The sequence below is a fragment of the Trachypithecus francoisi genome, unplaced genomic scaffold (assembly GCF_009764315.1).
Source record: "Trachypithecus francoisi isolate TF-2019V2 unplaced genomic scaffold, Tfra_2.0 Lachesis_group11, whole genome shotgun sequence".
In the NCBI taxonomy this organism is placed as follows: domain Eukaryota; kingdom Metazoa; phylum Chordata; class Mammalia; order Primates; family Cercopithecidae; genus Trachypithecus; species Trachypithecus francoisi.
Window position 1 is genome coordinate 6685476 of NW_022681456.1, and position 15744 is coordinate 6701219.

Consider the following 15744-nt stretch of genomic DNA (forward strand, 5'->3'; position numbering starts at 1 on the left):
CTAGTTTTCAAGGCCCACCCTCTCACGTAGAACACTGCCCTGCCTTCCACTCACTGCAGTTAGGATTCAGGAGCAATAACTGGACACATTCAAGCCAGATTACATCTTTACAGAAAATTCTGCCCATTTTGATTAGTGAAGATTCACACCTTTAGCTATGATGTGGCTCCCAGAATTCCTCCAAGTCAGAGTATAAACAGAGCTAGACATAGTTCAGATAGTTGTGTCATACCAAAAACAAGTTTTAAAGAACGCAGAATCGATCCATCAAGTAGAAAATGACACAGTTTTCATTAGGCTAAAAGTAATTAGGTCAATGCAACTCTTAAGCCCCATGGGTGGAAACTTTTGGTTCATAAAAAGTGTTTAGTTCAGATCTGAGCTGAAACAACTTTCAATCTCATCTTCAAGTAGAAAGATGGCAAGGGCTCCTTTACACACCAGTAAAATTAGAACAAATACGTATAAGCAATTAGGACAATCCTGGAATATTTTGGGCACCAAATAAATATCATGGATGCATCTTATGCAGCCAGACAGGATGGCCCAATAATCAAACATCCGAAGGCTCCTAGATGTGGATCCTCTGAATTCACTCTGCAATATGAAATCCTGTTATTCTTGGCAACAGATCGTGCTTTCTGAAAAAGTGTGTCCTAACTGAGATAACATTGAAATTTTCTGTTTAAAGACACCTCAAATGACTGTGTTCAGGAGTCAGTGTTCCCATCAATGGATCTGAAGATATTCCGAAGCTCCTAGAAATAATAAATGGCGTCTGAAATTATTTCAAGATGAATCATCCTGGGAAGACTTTGAAGGTTAGTCTGAAATTGTGCATAACAACCCAGAAAAGCTGTGCTTTGCCCAGCTAAAGTGTAGTCCCTGAAAGTCATGACCTGGGCCAGGTAAGCTGCTAGGCCACCCAGAGAAGAAAAATACAGAGCAGGCTACGGGCAGATTTTCTTACCCAAGGCCAGTTTAGACGGAGGAGTCACTTGAATAATTGTCCGCTTCGTTCTTTCTTCAAGCCCAGAGGATACTTACTTTTGGAATATTCACTTTACTCCTCACATAGCCATATTTTTCTCACTTAACTCCATCTCTTCTTCTCTTTAAGGCCTGGTCGAAAATGGGCAAATTTTGTAAAATGAGGCAGAAGTGCCTCTAACATTGCCCATATGTGGGAAGATGAAATCTACGGGAGAGAGCTTAGAAGAAGAGAGTCATGGTACCCATTGGGGTTCCTCAATGAGAATGTTGCAGAAGGTGTAAATTGGTGGGCTCAAGGCTGAACACAGTATGTTTTCGGTATGTTTTCTTGGCCTGCACATCATTGTTTTTAAAATTGGTTTTCAACAGTCAAAGTTCAGGGGGTTTTATAGCAGGGTCCTGGGTTTCAGGCTACTCTTAAAAGTTTAGAAGATGGGCAATGCTGGGCCTGTGTTTCTGCATAGCAGCAAAGGCCAGGAGCAGAGTAGCAGCTGCTTCCATTAGAGGTAGCATTAGATCTTCAGGACACCACAGTCCCCACCACTCCCAATTGCCTTAGCCTGGTTTCTGACACTCATTTACGTCACTTCTCAGGCTGCTATGGGCATTGGAGTTTGTGCCCCCTATTTTAATACCTTTGGAGAACATTAATAAAAAACACATTTCCACAAATAGACTGGGCACTATAGCAGAAATGCAAAAATTAATCAGACCTACATCCCGTCCCCATATAAAAGTAAAGTGTGGAAGAACATGTATAGTATGTTTCTATTTGGGGAAAAAAATAATAAAACCCACATCTTCTCTCTCTATAAGCAATGCAGATGCACAGTGCATAAATCCCAAAGATCTCTTAGCATTGGATGCAGTAGATATATCTACACGATTTGAATTTTTTAATCAAATGCTTATATTAATTTTTAAATAAGAGATCTAATTGTTATGATAGTTTCCAGAGATGGTTATCATAAATATTGTTCTTCTTTCTATGCACATTACACTCAAATCATCAAGAAAGGGAGTCAATTTCTCTTCCCTGGGCTAGCGCTATAACTTCCCTTGAACAAGAGAAGGTGGTAACGGGTCACTATGATGATTCCAGTCACAGTCTATAAGAGGTCCAACAGCTTTTGTTTTCTCTGTGGGGAAAACCAGGCACCGTGTAGAAACTCGAGCCATTCTGTGACTGCCATGCCATGAGGAAGCTCACACAAGTCATGTGGATAGAGATGACCCAAGTAACCCAGCTCTCAGTGACCCCAGAGGCCTGAGGTGTGTGATCCCAGTCGAGCCACCACGATTTGTGACATCCCAGCCAAGGATCCAAACATCGTGGAGCAGAGAAAGCCCCTCTCATCCTAGCTTGTCTGCATTCCTGCTACAAAAGTGGTGAGCAAATAAATGATTGCTTTAAGCTCCTCATTTGGAGTGGTTTATTATGTTGTGACAGATCCTTGAAACAATAATGAAGCAAACATTTTGCATTCTAGAACTCAAACAGTAGAAAAGGGGTGTGCACAAGACAAGCTGGACACAGAGAATCATATCATCTTTCTGACTGAGAAATATTGCAGATGCAATATAATGCATCTATCATCAAAGGGCATCTCAGGTAGGTCCAAGTTGAGCTTAGCAGCCTGTATTCAGCTGTGAGCCATTGAAGGTTATAGCAGGAGTGTCTCCCATGCTTCATTGTGAACTCTCTAAGACAAAACAACCTCCTCTGAGCTTTAGTTTCCACACAAATGGGTAATATTGCTATCTCACCCTTCCCAAAGGCTTGTTGAGAAAATGAAATAATGTAACTGTGACTGAAAGTGTTTTGTAACTTGGGAAGGGCATACAGATCTGGTGAGTTACTAGAACAGAGTTAAAGAGAAACTACATTCAGGTACTGACTTCAACGGAAGCCACTTCATGAAAGGCAATGTAAAGTAGGAGGTAAGACTGTGGACACAGTGGCCTGGTTAAGACCTTGGTTCTGTGACTTACGCACTGTTTGCCTTGCAGCAGGGTGCTTGGAAACTCTGTCTTATTTCGCTCATGGTGAATGAGAATTGTAACACACACATTACGGAGGCATTTTGTAGTATTAATGAGTTAACATGCAAATATGCTTAAAACAGTGCTTAGTGCACACTGAGAGCTCAGTAAATATGAGCCATTTATTTTATTATCACTGCTACTATAATTAGGACTTAGAACGTCTTCATAGTTCTATATAGTTCTGTTTCTACAACATACAGTTAATTCATAACATTTCAGATGTGATGCTGCATTTCATCCTACCATTATCTTTATGAGAAAGTGTCACCGAAATTCTCACTAGTCAGCCACCTATTTCTGCTTGAACTTTTTCTGAGATAGAAATTTCTATCTCAGAGAAGCCTCTAATTTTTTAGTTTATTTGCTTGAGATAAATACACAGGAGAGAAAGTATTGAGGTAACTGGTATGTTCACTTCTAAGGCAATTGTCAAATCACCCTCCATAAAACCTACAATAATTTTTTGACCTCCTAGTAAACCTGTTAGGTGCATACTTCAACATTTTCTGTCAACAACGAAATCACAACCTTTTAAAATATTTTTCAGTTTGATCAGTGAAAAAAAGTAATTTGTAATTTTATTTTGGTTCTTTTTGTTACTAATGCTGTTGATTTATTTCTCAAATGTTTAATTTTCACATTTTCTTTTATTACTGCTGACTTGCTCTTTCAGGCTTTTCATGTATGATCTGTCTATTGAGTTGTTTTATTATAACCAGATGTTTTTGCTGTTATTCTGTTTTGCGATTGTGTGTGTATATGTGTGTTTGTGTGTGACTGTTGTGTAAGGCAGTTTCAACTTTGTTTTGCATTATTGACCTCTCTTACCTTGAGGAGACTTTTAAGGCTATTTCCTAATCATTTCCCTCCCTCCATGAACTGTTTATGCTGCAAACATATTGCATAACTGTTTGTATACTGCACCTAGGCTTGTATTATTTTGTGCTCCCTACCAACCCCACCAGCAAATTTTGCCCCTGTAAGGATGCTGCCTCTGCTATTGAGACTGCATGGTGTTGAAGATGGAAAGGGCCTTTTGAGCAGGGAACTTCATTTCTGCCTGATTCCTGCATGTCTGGGGGAGACAGTGCATCAGAGCCCCACTGTCCACGGGTTGTTTATTGTCTGTCTGTCTTTCTTTGCATTTTTTTTCTGTTTGTTTGTCAGTGAATCCTCTCCTGATCACATTGAATCCTGTTGGTGCAGGGGCCATTGAAAATAATATGCTAAGAATAGATAAGGCTCAAGGACAGTATCTCTAGCTAGTTGCACTTTCAATGAACTCCAGTAGTCAAGGACAGTATCTCTAGTTGAACTTTTAATGAACTCTAGTAGGCGCCAAGAAGGCAGACAAAATAAGAAAGAACTTAGAGACAAGGAACTAAGCAGAAGGTTATATCTGGGTGCAGAAAGTTTGTTGTGCATTGTGTTATTTTTGCTGACGTGGGATTTATGGGGTATAAATAAAGTGAGGCGGAGGCTCTAGGCGCGGCCGCCATGTTCTCTGTTTGTCTTTGTCTCTTGTATCTGTTCATTCTCCACCACCCCCGGCACGGTCCCCGATAGTTGGTTCCTCAATAAGCTAAACATAGAGTTATCATATGGCCCAGCAATTCCACTCCTAGGTATGTACCCCCAAAAATGAAAAACAGGGTTTCAAACAAAACTCTTACGGCCCATCAGTCTTGCAGCTTTCTTCCTCTCTTTTGAGTAAGGGATTGTTCCTGGGACCCTGGGCTCTGTAGACTCCTTGAGAAAATACGGGTAGTCCCAACTGCATTTGCATAGTTTTTTCCCCTAGTTTTCTATATTAATGATGCTCTCACAAATATCACAAATATTATTGTGCCTGTATGTTTTATTACTTTTTATTTTGTTTGTTTTTGGTGTTTTTTGTTTGTTGTTTTTTGGTTTGTTTTTGCCAGGCTCTCAGTGATGGGGCTGGGGAAGCCCAGGAGAAGGGGGCTGAGTTGTGTGCGTGACAGAACGAGATATCCTGCAATGAGAAGCTGCAGGATCTGGATGCACAGGTGAGCAGGGCTAGAGTGTGACCATCTATCACGATCCAGGGACTGGCAGAGAAAACGCATTCAGTGCTTTAGAGGATGGGCAGTTGCTGTCGCCTTTTCTGCTGGGTGGGCAGGAAAATATAAACTGAAGAAACAATGGGCAGAGAAAAGCACCAGAGGGTGAATGAATGTGCTCTTCTTCTTCACTGAGTACAGTAAATCCGGATTTAAGATGCAAACCAGGCCATTGTGGGAACGCAAGATCCAATGCATTGTTTCAGTAGACAAGATATGAGTATCAAAAGACTTTCCTGTACGTTTGAGAGATTTCATTCAACACCCATTAAATAAAGACAAAGTTGGCTGAGAGGGTAGATGACAATAATGACCATCTCTATCAATGGAAATTAAATGGTCTTTGATTTACTAATCTTTTTCTCATGTATCTAAAATCTAATTTCACTGGGAAAACTAAGTTAAAACTACTTTAATTCTACCTAAATAAACTAAACTAAAATACAAATCAATTTATAGATAAAATATAAGTAAGTCCTGGGGGGACAAAGAATAACACAGTTATTTGTTTTAGAAAGTTCCCTGCTTATTTCTGAGTGTTGAGTGGGAAAACATACCAAAGCTTAGGCACACAAAACCTGCTTTAGGATCAAAAGTTTCCTTGAAAATGTTCAGAATTTTATTCTTAACCATTAATTATATAACAAAAGTAAAATCAATTTAACCTCTTTAACAAGCACAGAATAAGATCATTGCCAATGCCATGAGGAACCTTCCAGAGCAGTTCTGCCCCTTTGGAGGAAGCCAAGAAGGACTCCATTCATCATCACAGAGGCACTTGGACTGAGGGAGCATAAAGGAGATTGGGCAAGGTTAGAACTTGCAAGGCCTTGTGGTCTATGGTGGGGGACTCGAAGTTGACTCTGTATTGTGTGAGATGTCATTAGAGAGTTCCCAGCATGGAAGCAATATGACCGGTTACTCCTGGCCTCAGCTTCCCCATCTGTAAAATAAAAGACTATGGTGAACTCTATTCATTACTTTCCATCTCTAACATCTGTAATTTCAGGGAGGAGGATGAACTGAATAAGAGCAACATAAAGAGAAAGTAACAGGCTTTATGAATCCAGAACTAAGTTTACAGAATTGCAAAGAAGGGTGTGTGTGTGTGTGCATGTGTGTGTGAGTACACATATACATATGCATATATACATATATACACATATGCACATACATGCATACATACATATTTGTCTCAATAAGAACCTGCTTATTAAAATGTTTGTGTCTTTCAGAGGGTGAAGGGTTGGGAGAGGGAGGGGATCAGGAAAAATAACTAACGGGTACTAGGCTTAATACCTGGGCAATAAAATAATCTGTGCAACAAACCCCCATGACACAAGTTTATCTATGTAACAAACTTGCACTTGTACCGCTGAGCTTAAAATAAAAATAAAAAATAAAATGCTTGTGTAATAAATAAGAATTTCTTAGCACATGTGCAAATTGCAAATAGCTTGGAATGTTCAGATAATCTTAAGTTCAGAGAAAGGCACTGAAAGAAAGTAGTTACCATTCTCATATGACCGTAAGTCAGTAATTGTCAATTATGTGAGCCCCAGGACCCCTTTATACTGTTAAATATTATTAATACCTCTAAAGGACTTTTATTTATTGATGGTCCTATCCATCAATATTTATTATATTAGAAATTAAAACAGAAATGCCTCTGATGCCTGTTTTTAAAAATACTAAATCCATTACATGGTAATATAAAGAGTATATTTTTACAGAAATAACTACATTATTCCAAAAACTGAGGGAGGAGAATGGAAGTATTTTGCATGTTTGCTACTCTTGTCTTTGTCCAGCTTAATAGGAAGCAGCTGTGTGTGTTCATTCTGTTGCAGTGTCTTGTAGCCTCTGAGAAACTCCTCTGCACACTCATGGGAGAAAGAGTAAAAGAGCAAATAGCACCGTGGTATGATTACTAAGAAGGTAGTTTCTGGCAATCATCAGGAATAGAGTATCGGCTTGGTGTCCAGAGTTATTGTGCTCTGCAAATTTCTTAACTTTCTATTCTAATTAAATTAACAAAACATGTTCAAAAATTTATCAAAAATGTAGACATTCTTATGTCTACAGAGGCCAGGGAGGAGGATTGCTTGAGTCCAGGAGCTCAAGATCAGCCTGAGTAACACAGGGAGACCCTGTCTCTACTAAAATCATTAAAATATTATCCAGGAGGGGTGGCATGCACCTGTGGTCCCAGCTACTCAGGAGGCTGAGGGGGATCAGCTTGAGCCTGGGAGGTCGAGGCTGCAGTGAGCTGTGATCGCACCACTGCGCTCCAGCTTGAGTGATAGTGGGATATCCTTTCTAAAAAAAAACAAAAAAATCAACACGACAAATGTCTACAATTGCTCGGTAGATAACATGAGTGCAAGTACACGGTGCAGCAACATGGACCTCTAAACGGGGGATGCTGGTGAACTTGAACATTCATGCTGCTGAAAGGATGTCTGTTACTCAGCTCCCGTAGATGTGCCCACGGGAAATGTGAACTTAGTATTGCCATATTCCAGTATTTCAAAAGAAGCCATGTATTTGTGAGTGTCTGTCTGTGTGTGTGGGCTTAGTATCTCTTATTTTCCATAAGTGAGAACAATGGGATAAAAATCATCCAACGACAATTTTTTGCCTCCTAGGCTAAAGAGCTTCCATGTATTAATCTTTTGACTCTTTTGTCTTTTTCTAATTGCAAAAGTAACCCATCTTCATTGAGCCCGGGAATGGAGTCCCAAGGGCCGGGCGCGACATGTGCTCTCCACAGAGCTCTTCTCTCGGCTGATGGTTCAAAAGCCCACGGTAAGACGCTACTGTCTTCTCTTTGTGAAGTCCTGGAGTTATTTCTCAAATGTCTTTGTTGACAGCTGATGAAGTACAAAACAAACCCAGGCCTATTTGGAAGTAAGCAGGAATTAGCGTCTCAGCAGCTGTGGCGTCTCTTCAGACACATAGCAACAGGGATGTCTGCTGAAAAAGGCAAGGTAGAGAAAAGACCTTTGCAGAACTGTGAGTTCACTTCCAGCAGGCTAGAGTGCAAAAGAGGCCATTGATTCTTGTAGAAGTACTTTTGAGGGAGGAGAAATGGTGGTGGTTTTAATTAAAATAGAATATTTGCTTATGGTTAAAAAACATGACACTGAGGTATTTTTAAAAAGTTTTCCCTGCAAAGGAGGAAAATGTCTTCATTTTAATCTTTTCTTTTTTTCCCTCGCTGCTCTAAGATAACTGTGCATTTTCACAGTCATAGGTAAAGTGGGATTAGTAAAAGCATCCTCTATTTTATAAGGTCATTAGAATATAAGCCCAAACAAGAAGGGGAAATGTGAGAATTAATTTTTTTTTCAGGGCTTTCATCCTACCATTGGGAGCCCACTGAGGTGGTGTTTTGGAAAACCAGGGAGGACTAACCTCAGTGCCCATAATTGGAAATGAAATGCCAAGTTGCTGACTCTCTAGAGAAGCAAAGGATGCAATTATTTACACACCTAGGACACATGTGCTTTATCCTCTCAGCAGGCCAGGGGGAAATTCCCTGCAGAAAGATTTTTATCTATCAAAATTGTATGCCAGTTGTGGATACAATGAAGATGGTAAGAGCAATATATTTTTCTCTCTCTCTGAGTCTCGCTTTCTCTCTCTTCCATGTCCTATTACAGTTACTTTCCAACAGATAATCTTGTTACACATTTCAGATCTCTGAGTCTTGCAGCCTATTATTAAGGTTTCACAATACTCAAGCTAAAATTAAGTAATGGAGACTCAGAGAGTTGAGCTCCAAGGTGGAGGAGCAGAACTGGACACTGCCAACAAGCCTTTGCTCTTAACTATCGGCTTCCATGGGGTCAGACGTAGGATGTCACTGGAGCCAAGACAGGTCAAGACAGAGACCTGTAGCAGAGCACTCCAGAGAGCAGCCAAGGCCTTGGGGTGAGTGCATAGAGGCAGGAGATGAGGAGCAAAAGGAGATGAAGGCAAAGGTACACATTGTGGAACATTTGGAAATCACAGATAAGGAGAAGGAAGAAAAGACAAACTGTCAGCTGTTCTAACAGTCGGAGACAGCCTCTGTTATGATTTGGATGCAAATCTTCCAGTCTTTTGGAGTCAAGAAAATAATTCTGTTGTAAACAATAGTTGATAACACATTTGTTCTTTAATATCATGCATATCTTTTTCTATTAGTATTTTTCAGCAGTACCTTCTTTTTAGTGGCTGGCTAATATTATATCATATAAATGAGCTATGTTTTATATACATCAGGAACCATGAACTTAAATACTTCAATATTCAGACATGTGACAGAAATGATTGAAGTAATGATTAAGTATAGATCAATAGAGTGATGGGTACTGGGATAAACAGGGAAATGCTTACACAGTCTAAGGAAAGCAATTCATATTTTACCGTGGCCAATTTCTGTCGTGTTAAGGTGCAGTGTTTATGGATGTTCTGGTGTTTCGAGGGAACCCAACATTCCAGGTTTTATTTTAAAAGCGTATTTATAAATATTGGCAAGTGAATGAACTTAAAAAAAAATCACTGAGTTGGCCACAGAAAAAATGCCTCTAGGCTGTGTTGTCCTCCTAACTTCCAGTTTGCAACCCTCGTACGAATTTAACTCAAATTTAATTATTTCATGAATTTTAGACACTTCGTTTGTTCCCAATTTTTATTATTTTAAGCAATGTAAAAATGAGAATATTTGAGCTGAAATATGTGAATAAAATCTTAAGGTTAACATCAAAAATATAAGACAGCTAGATTAAAGGTTATATATTGTTCAAGTTTTTAAAATATATTGCAAAACTGCCTTAGGAAAAGTTTGACTACTATACAATCTCCCCAATGTTATGATCTGACTGTGTCCCCACCCAAATCTCATCTTGAATTGTAGCTCCTGTAATCCCCACATGTCATGGGAGGGACCTAGTGTGAGGTAATTGATTCATGAGGGCGGATTTTTCCCATGCCGTTCCTGTGACAGTGAATAAGTGTCACACGATCTGATGGTTTCATAAACGGCAGTTCCCCTGCACAGACTGTCTCGCCTGCTGCCATGTAAGACATGCCTTTGCTCCTCCTTTGCCTTCCACCATGATTGTGAGGCCTCCCCAGCTATGTGGAACTGTGGGTCCATTAAACCTCTTTCCTTTATAAATTACCCAGTCTTGTGTATGTCTTTATTAGTGACATGAGAAAAGACTAATGCACCCCAGCAGTTTGTACTACTAATCAATGTATTTTTCAAGCTTGCATTATTATTCTGTACATAAAATTATATATCGAATTTTAAAATATTATGAGTATAAGTGTATCTTTAATGTGTTTTGTTATTGGAAAGGTTGAGGTTTATTTTTCAGTTCTATTTCTTCTTTGATAAAGAAGAAATACCTACTCACATTTTAAACTTTGTTTTGTTTGTTTCTTTTTCATTTCTAAGAGTTCTTTACATATTTAGGATATTATTAAAAGATTGCTATTCTATACCATATTTGAAAATACCTAAAATCCCATCTTAACACAGATTTAATATTTAACCATATGCACACACTATTTCTCTTGGTCTGCAGTCCAGTGCTCTAACCCTGAGCTATACCCCCTCCCTTGCACACACTATTTCTCAAAATGATTTTCTTTTTATTGAAATGTTCCAAGATTTGAAATGCATGACATTTTATTCAAAAATTAAAGCCTGCAATTCGAGAATCAGGCCATCTGTAGATGATCAGAGATGCTCTTACATGCAACATTGCTACTTGTACAAAGTGAATATATCTCATTTCAGTGATAAGAAAAAACAAGGTCAGAGGGATACAATGGAAGCATGAGGAAAATACAAAATCAGATTAAAATCTTACTTTCCCCAGGGCACAACTGAGCCTTCCTCACCTTGAAATTACTTTGTGGAGCCCAATGGTGTCACACACATATCCAGTCTGGGATGCCTGTCACTGAAGAGCTGTTGCTAAGTCATCTAAGAGTTTAGGGTAAATTTTTCCATCAGGACTCTGTGAGAGTTCACGGTTCAGCCTCGTAGACTTCCCTGTCCTTGGTTGACACCTCTGGATCCCCCTGTGATTTCCAAAGGCCAGGTCCAAACGCTCCTAGGCTCACAGGCTTGGTGCATCTCATGCCTTGACTACCCAGGCTCTTTTGCATAGGAATTCACTCTCTATCTTTTGCAAAAACCCTTCCCAAACTTTAGCTGAGACCCTCTTCCAAAGTGGAACCTGCAACACCAGGTATCATGGCACCACTCACTTTTATTTATTTCCTGTGCATTGGGGTTGATGTATAATATCATTATCACGACGAGGGGATCTTTTAAGTGAAGCTGATGTAGACGTAACTACTCATCCTGAGGTATCTTCACCCACCAGGTTAGACTCAACTAACATACTTGTATCCGGTAAATTTTGTCCTTAGAAGGGTGTAGTCTCCCTAATATTGCTTCTTTATTTTCTTGCCTGTATTTTCATATCATTTCTTACTAAGATGTCTTCCCCTAAACCTACTAATACACTCTATTTAAAATTATACTAGGTTTCTTATATTACCACATACTAATGCCTCTAAAGCCCTTTAAACAAATAAAACATTCACTAATAGCCTACCTTCACTAAGTAGATTTCCCTTCTGGTCTATATTATCCAACTTTGTACACCACTATTTCTCCATTTTACACTTGAGCAATATCCAAATAAACATGATGTAGAAAGAATTGAGATCAACCCGGGAAACACAGAAAGGACCATGCATGCATTTGATGTTTCTATGTCATGCTGTTTCATAGTTTTATTCCTTCACTCACAGATTTCCTTTTTTGGGAAATCTCTATATTTTCTGCCTGACATTCTTCATAATCTAACTTGGTTCTCATTCTTTCTGGAAGTTTTATCTGAACTCCAAGCTGAGCTAGGTACCCCTCTTCCAAATCTGCATAGTACCCTTTATATAAACCTAAGGTATGCGTCTGTCAATGTTTCTGAATTTGCTTTATGTAAACTATAAGCCTGCGGAAAGGTGTTGAGTGTCATGTATCCTTTATCTCCGTGTCCATCAAAGCACATGGAACATAATAAATCTTTGGACTAAACCAAGGGGATTCATTAGGATCATTTTTGAAAGCTCCTTCAGCTCTGATGTTTTATTCTACCTATCGGATAAATGACCAGAGAAGGAACTATTATTCTTGGTTTAAGTTGTATAGAATGTCAGGCTTCTCGCTCAAGCTCTATTCACAGTATAGTCAATAGAATCTTCTTGTGATTTATTGAATCTGCTTAGCTCGTGTGAACATAATTCATCACTACAAGCCCAGAGAGCTCCGACCTTCCATCAGATTTGGGAATTGTGCCACCATGGATGTATCGTTACTATTTTAGAATCTGGTAACAAACATGTCTGCCACCTATACAGTAGCCTCGGGCCGAAACAGAGAAACTATATTTCTGGATTGTGTCCTGGAAAAACAGCCATTTCTATATTACTGGTTTGGGCTTTTGAGAAGGATCTGGAAAGACATATTTTGGATTAGTCAGGGTGTTTATCCCTAACTACCAATACACACTAAATTCATAGTAGTACCTGTAGCTTGGTGCTGGCAACTGTGTTCTGCCTTGTAACTGCAGACATAGAGCAAGTGGCTTCTGGGTCTTTGTAGCAAGGGAAAAGAGAGAGAGACAAAAAAGTACACCAGCTTTTAAATACCTCATTCCAGAAGTGGTAGGTGTCACTTGCTCTCCCAGAGTGAGTCACGTGACCCCCAGTTTAGCTGTGGGTGAATCTGAGAAATACAGATCTCATTGATATGTGTATGTTTCTATCTCTGCCACACCTTTCCAGATATTGAGACGTTATAAAACACATTCTAATGTTTTTTTGTTTGTTTGTTTGTTTTGAGACAGGATCTTGCCCTATTGCCCAGGCTGAGTGCAATGTTGTGATTACAGCTCACTGCAACCATTACCTCTTGGGCTCAAATGATCCTCCCGTCTCAACCACCTGAGTAGATGGAACCACAGGCATGCACCGCTCTGCCAGGCTACTTTTTAATATGTTTTTTTAGAGACAGGGTCTTGCTATGTTGCTCAGGCTGGTCTTGAACTCCTGGACTCAAGCAATCCTCCTGCCTCGGCCTCCCAAAGTGCTGGGATTACAGGTGTGAGCCTCCACACTCGGCAATCATACGAATTCTAACATCTCACCTGGAATAAATCTTGTGCCTGGAGAAGAAATCCCTTTCAGTCTTCTAGGTTCTAGAATCTAGAGTTTGAGAACTTGATTTTCTCTCATTTATACAGTAGCCTCTGGCTTCAGACACAGGAATTTTTGGACTTCAAGTTATTAATTATTTCAAGCACAGTAAAACAAAAAAGATGTTTGTATGAGGAAGTAGATTGAGACAGAGCTTATGGTGGAACAATTTTATCCTCTCTCTTTGCTTATTTTGGGTCTTTTTGACTGCATCTCTTCCTCTAATAGGCTTTTAATGACTGCTCCACCTGATATCTGGGTGCGAGTCCCTGTGCTCACTGCCTTAATTTCCTGGAAGACAAATCAATTAAGCCCCAGGCCTCGCTGACCTTGCCTTGTTGCCTGTCTTATCCTGACAACTAGTATTTCATTAACGCACTTGGAGAGGGCTCACCCCAGCTTGTTTCTCCAGATGTTTTGGTCATCCTACGTCAGAATAAGATAAATTCTGCCTTCAAGCAGCCCCGTAGTTTAATGCCAGATGATGTGAAGCCTTGTTACAGACATCGAGGACTCCTCCCGGTGCGGGGGACCTCTGTTACTGAGCTTCCCAGGTTTATTTAGAATTGTGATCCTTAATGACTACAGGAAGCCTTGTTTGTTGTTTAATACTCCGGGTTCATGATGAAGGTGCATAAATTAACAGGACCGAGGGTCATTGTGACCCAGGTGGAGGCTTTGCAATGTCCTGCAGTGTCCTGCAATATCAGGGCATGGAATTGGCCCATGCTGAACGAGTGCTGAGGTGAACTGTGCTCCTGCTGGAAAATACGAGCCTCTTCTCAGTTCACGTGGTCTGAGGGGATAAACCATGCCTGCTTTATTAACATGTTTACTGAGCGCCTGGCAAAGTGCATGGCACATAAGTGGGATTCAATAATGAATGTGTCCATGCATAAATGAAAGCCCCTGTGATGAGAAGAAAAAATATATGTTGTTGGTTTTGCTTTTTTCTACCTTCTTAGATATTAACAATTCAAAATACTCAATACATTTTAATGGGGATGTCAATGCGTTGCTCCCAAACCAATAGGGAAACACTTTTAGTCTAAGCTGCACCATTTTCTAAGCACCCCCCGACCCCCACCATTTCACAGACCTTGGTCAAAGTGAAACATTCCACAGGTGTTCGGGCTATAACAGCTTGCCCAACTGCCTGACTTTGTCACATTCTGGGGGGAAAAAGTCCAAGGAACATCACCTTCTGTCAGAACAGGGGCCAAACCGCCTCATCACAGGCACTCGTTATCAACATTTTTCCAGGCAGCAGACCATGCCCCTTCCTCTCCGAGAGCCCTCTCATCCAGGCCTGTAACTGCCCCAGCCTGTCAGCAGCAGTGGGCATGAAGCTGGTCCCCCACCCCTGCCAGTCTGATGCTGGACATAGCACCTGCACTTTCCGTAGAGCCTCCAACTCTCTCTCTGTGCCTTTCTTTAACCCCTACCTTCCCTTCAAAACCTAACAGACATCTTCCTGTGGCTGCCATGGGTCATTTAAAGGGGTCTTGTGTGTGTGTCTCCACTCACCATTTCTTGTTTTCCCAGAGACTGCACAATTCTATCAACGGAGTTATTAAGAGGGTTTTTTTCAGAGCCTGATTGCCTGCATTTCTGTGTTTATTCTGTAACTTCCTGGCTCAGTGTGAGACCTTAGATAATTTATTCCATCTCTCTGTGTCTTGATTACTCACACGTAGAATGGGATTCATAATAACATTTATATTTCCTTGGGGGATTAGTCACCCAAGCTGACTATATCTCCTGACTGAATCCTGGCCAGCTCCCACCAGGTGCCCTGTCTACACAGCACTGTCTTTATGGTCCTCTTCTCCTGGTTCCAGAAACTTCCCTGAGCCCTTGTCCCTTTGAACTAGGGATGACAACAATGTTCCTTACTGCTCTTGTCCTCAGGATACTGCATTTTGGCTTTCCCTATAATTGGCCTACCCACTGATCCTCATTATTTATGGATTCTGCATTTGCAAATTTGCCTACATGCTAAAATTTATTTGTAACCCCAAGATCACTATCTTTGAATAAGGCGAAACTCAGCCTTCTTGTTTAAGCTTTCACGGTGTACATAAATGTCTTTTTGTGATCTATCTAACGTCACTTTTTTTTTTCATTTTTATGCTTTCTGTTGATGGTTTTACTGTTATAAATGACCCCCAAGCACACTGCTCAAGTGCTATTTAGTGTGAGGGTGTTGCCAAAGGAGATTAACATTTGAGTCAGAGGACTAGGAGAGGCAGACCCACCCTCGTGGGCACCATTCAATCAGCTGCCAGTGCAGCTAGAATACAGCAGGCGGAAGAAGCTGGAAGGACTTGACTTGCTGAGTCTTCTGGCCTTCATC

At 40.3% G+C, this 15744-nt stretch overlaps 1 long non-coding RNA gene across 1 annotated transcript; it reads right to left on the minus strand.

Annotated features, from left to right (window-relative positions):
• Positions 1–5714: 5714 nt before the first annotated feature.
• Positions 5715–13839, minus strand: LOC117090946. Its single transcript, XR_004440164.1, has 3 exons — positions 13783–13839; positions 12720–12787; positions 5715–6066 (listed from the first exon to the last, which is right to left on the minus strand). It is a non-coding gene; the product is annotated as an uncharacterized LOC117090946 (long non-coding RNA).
• Between the last annotated feature and the right edge of the window lie 1905 nt (positions 13840–15744).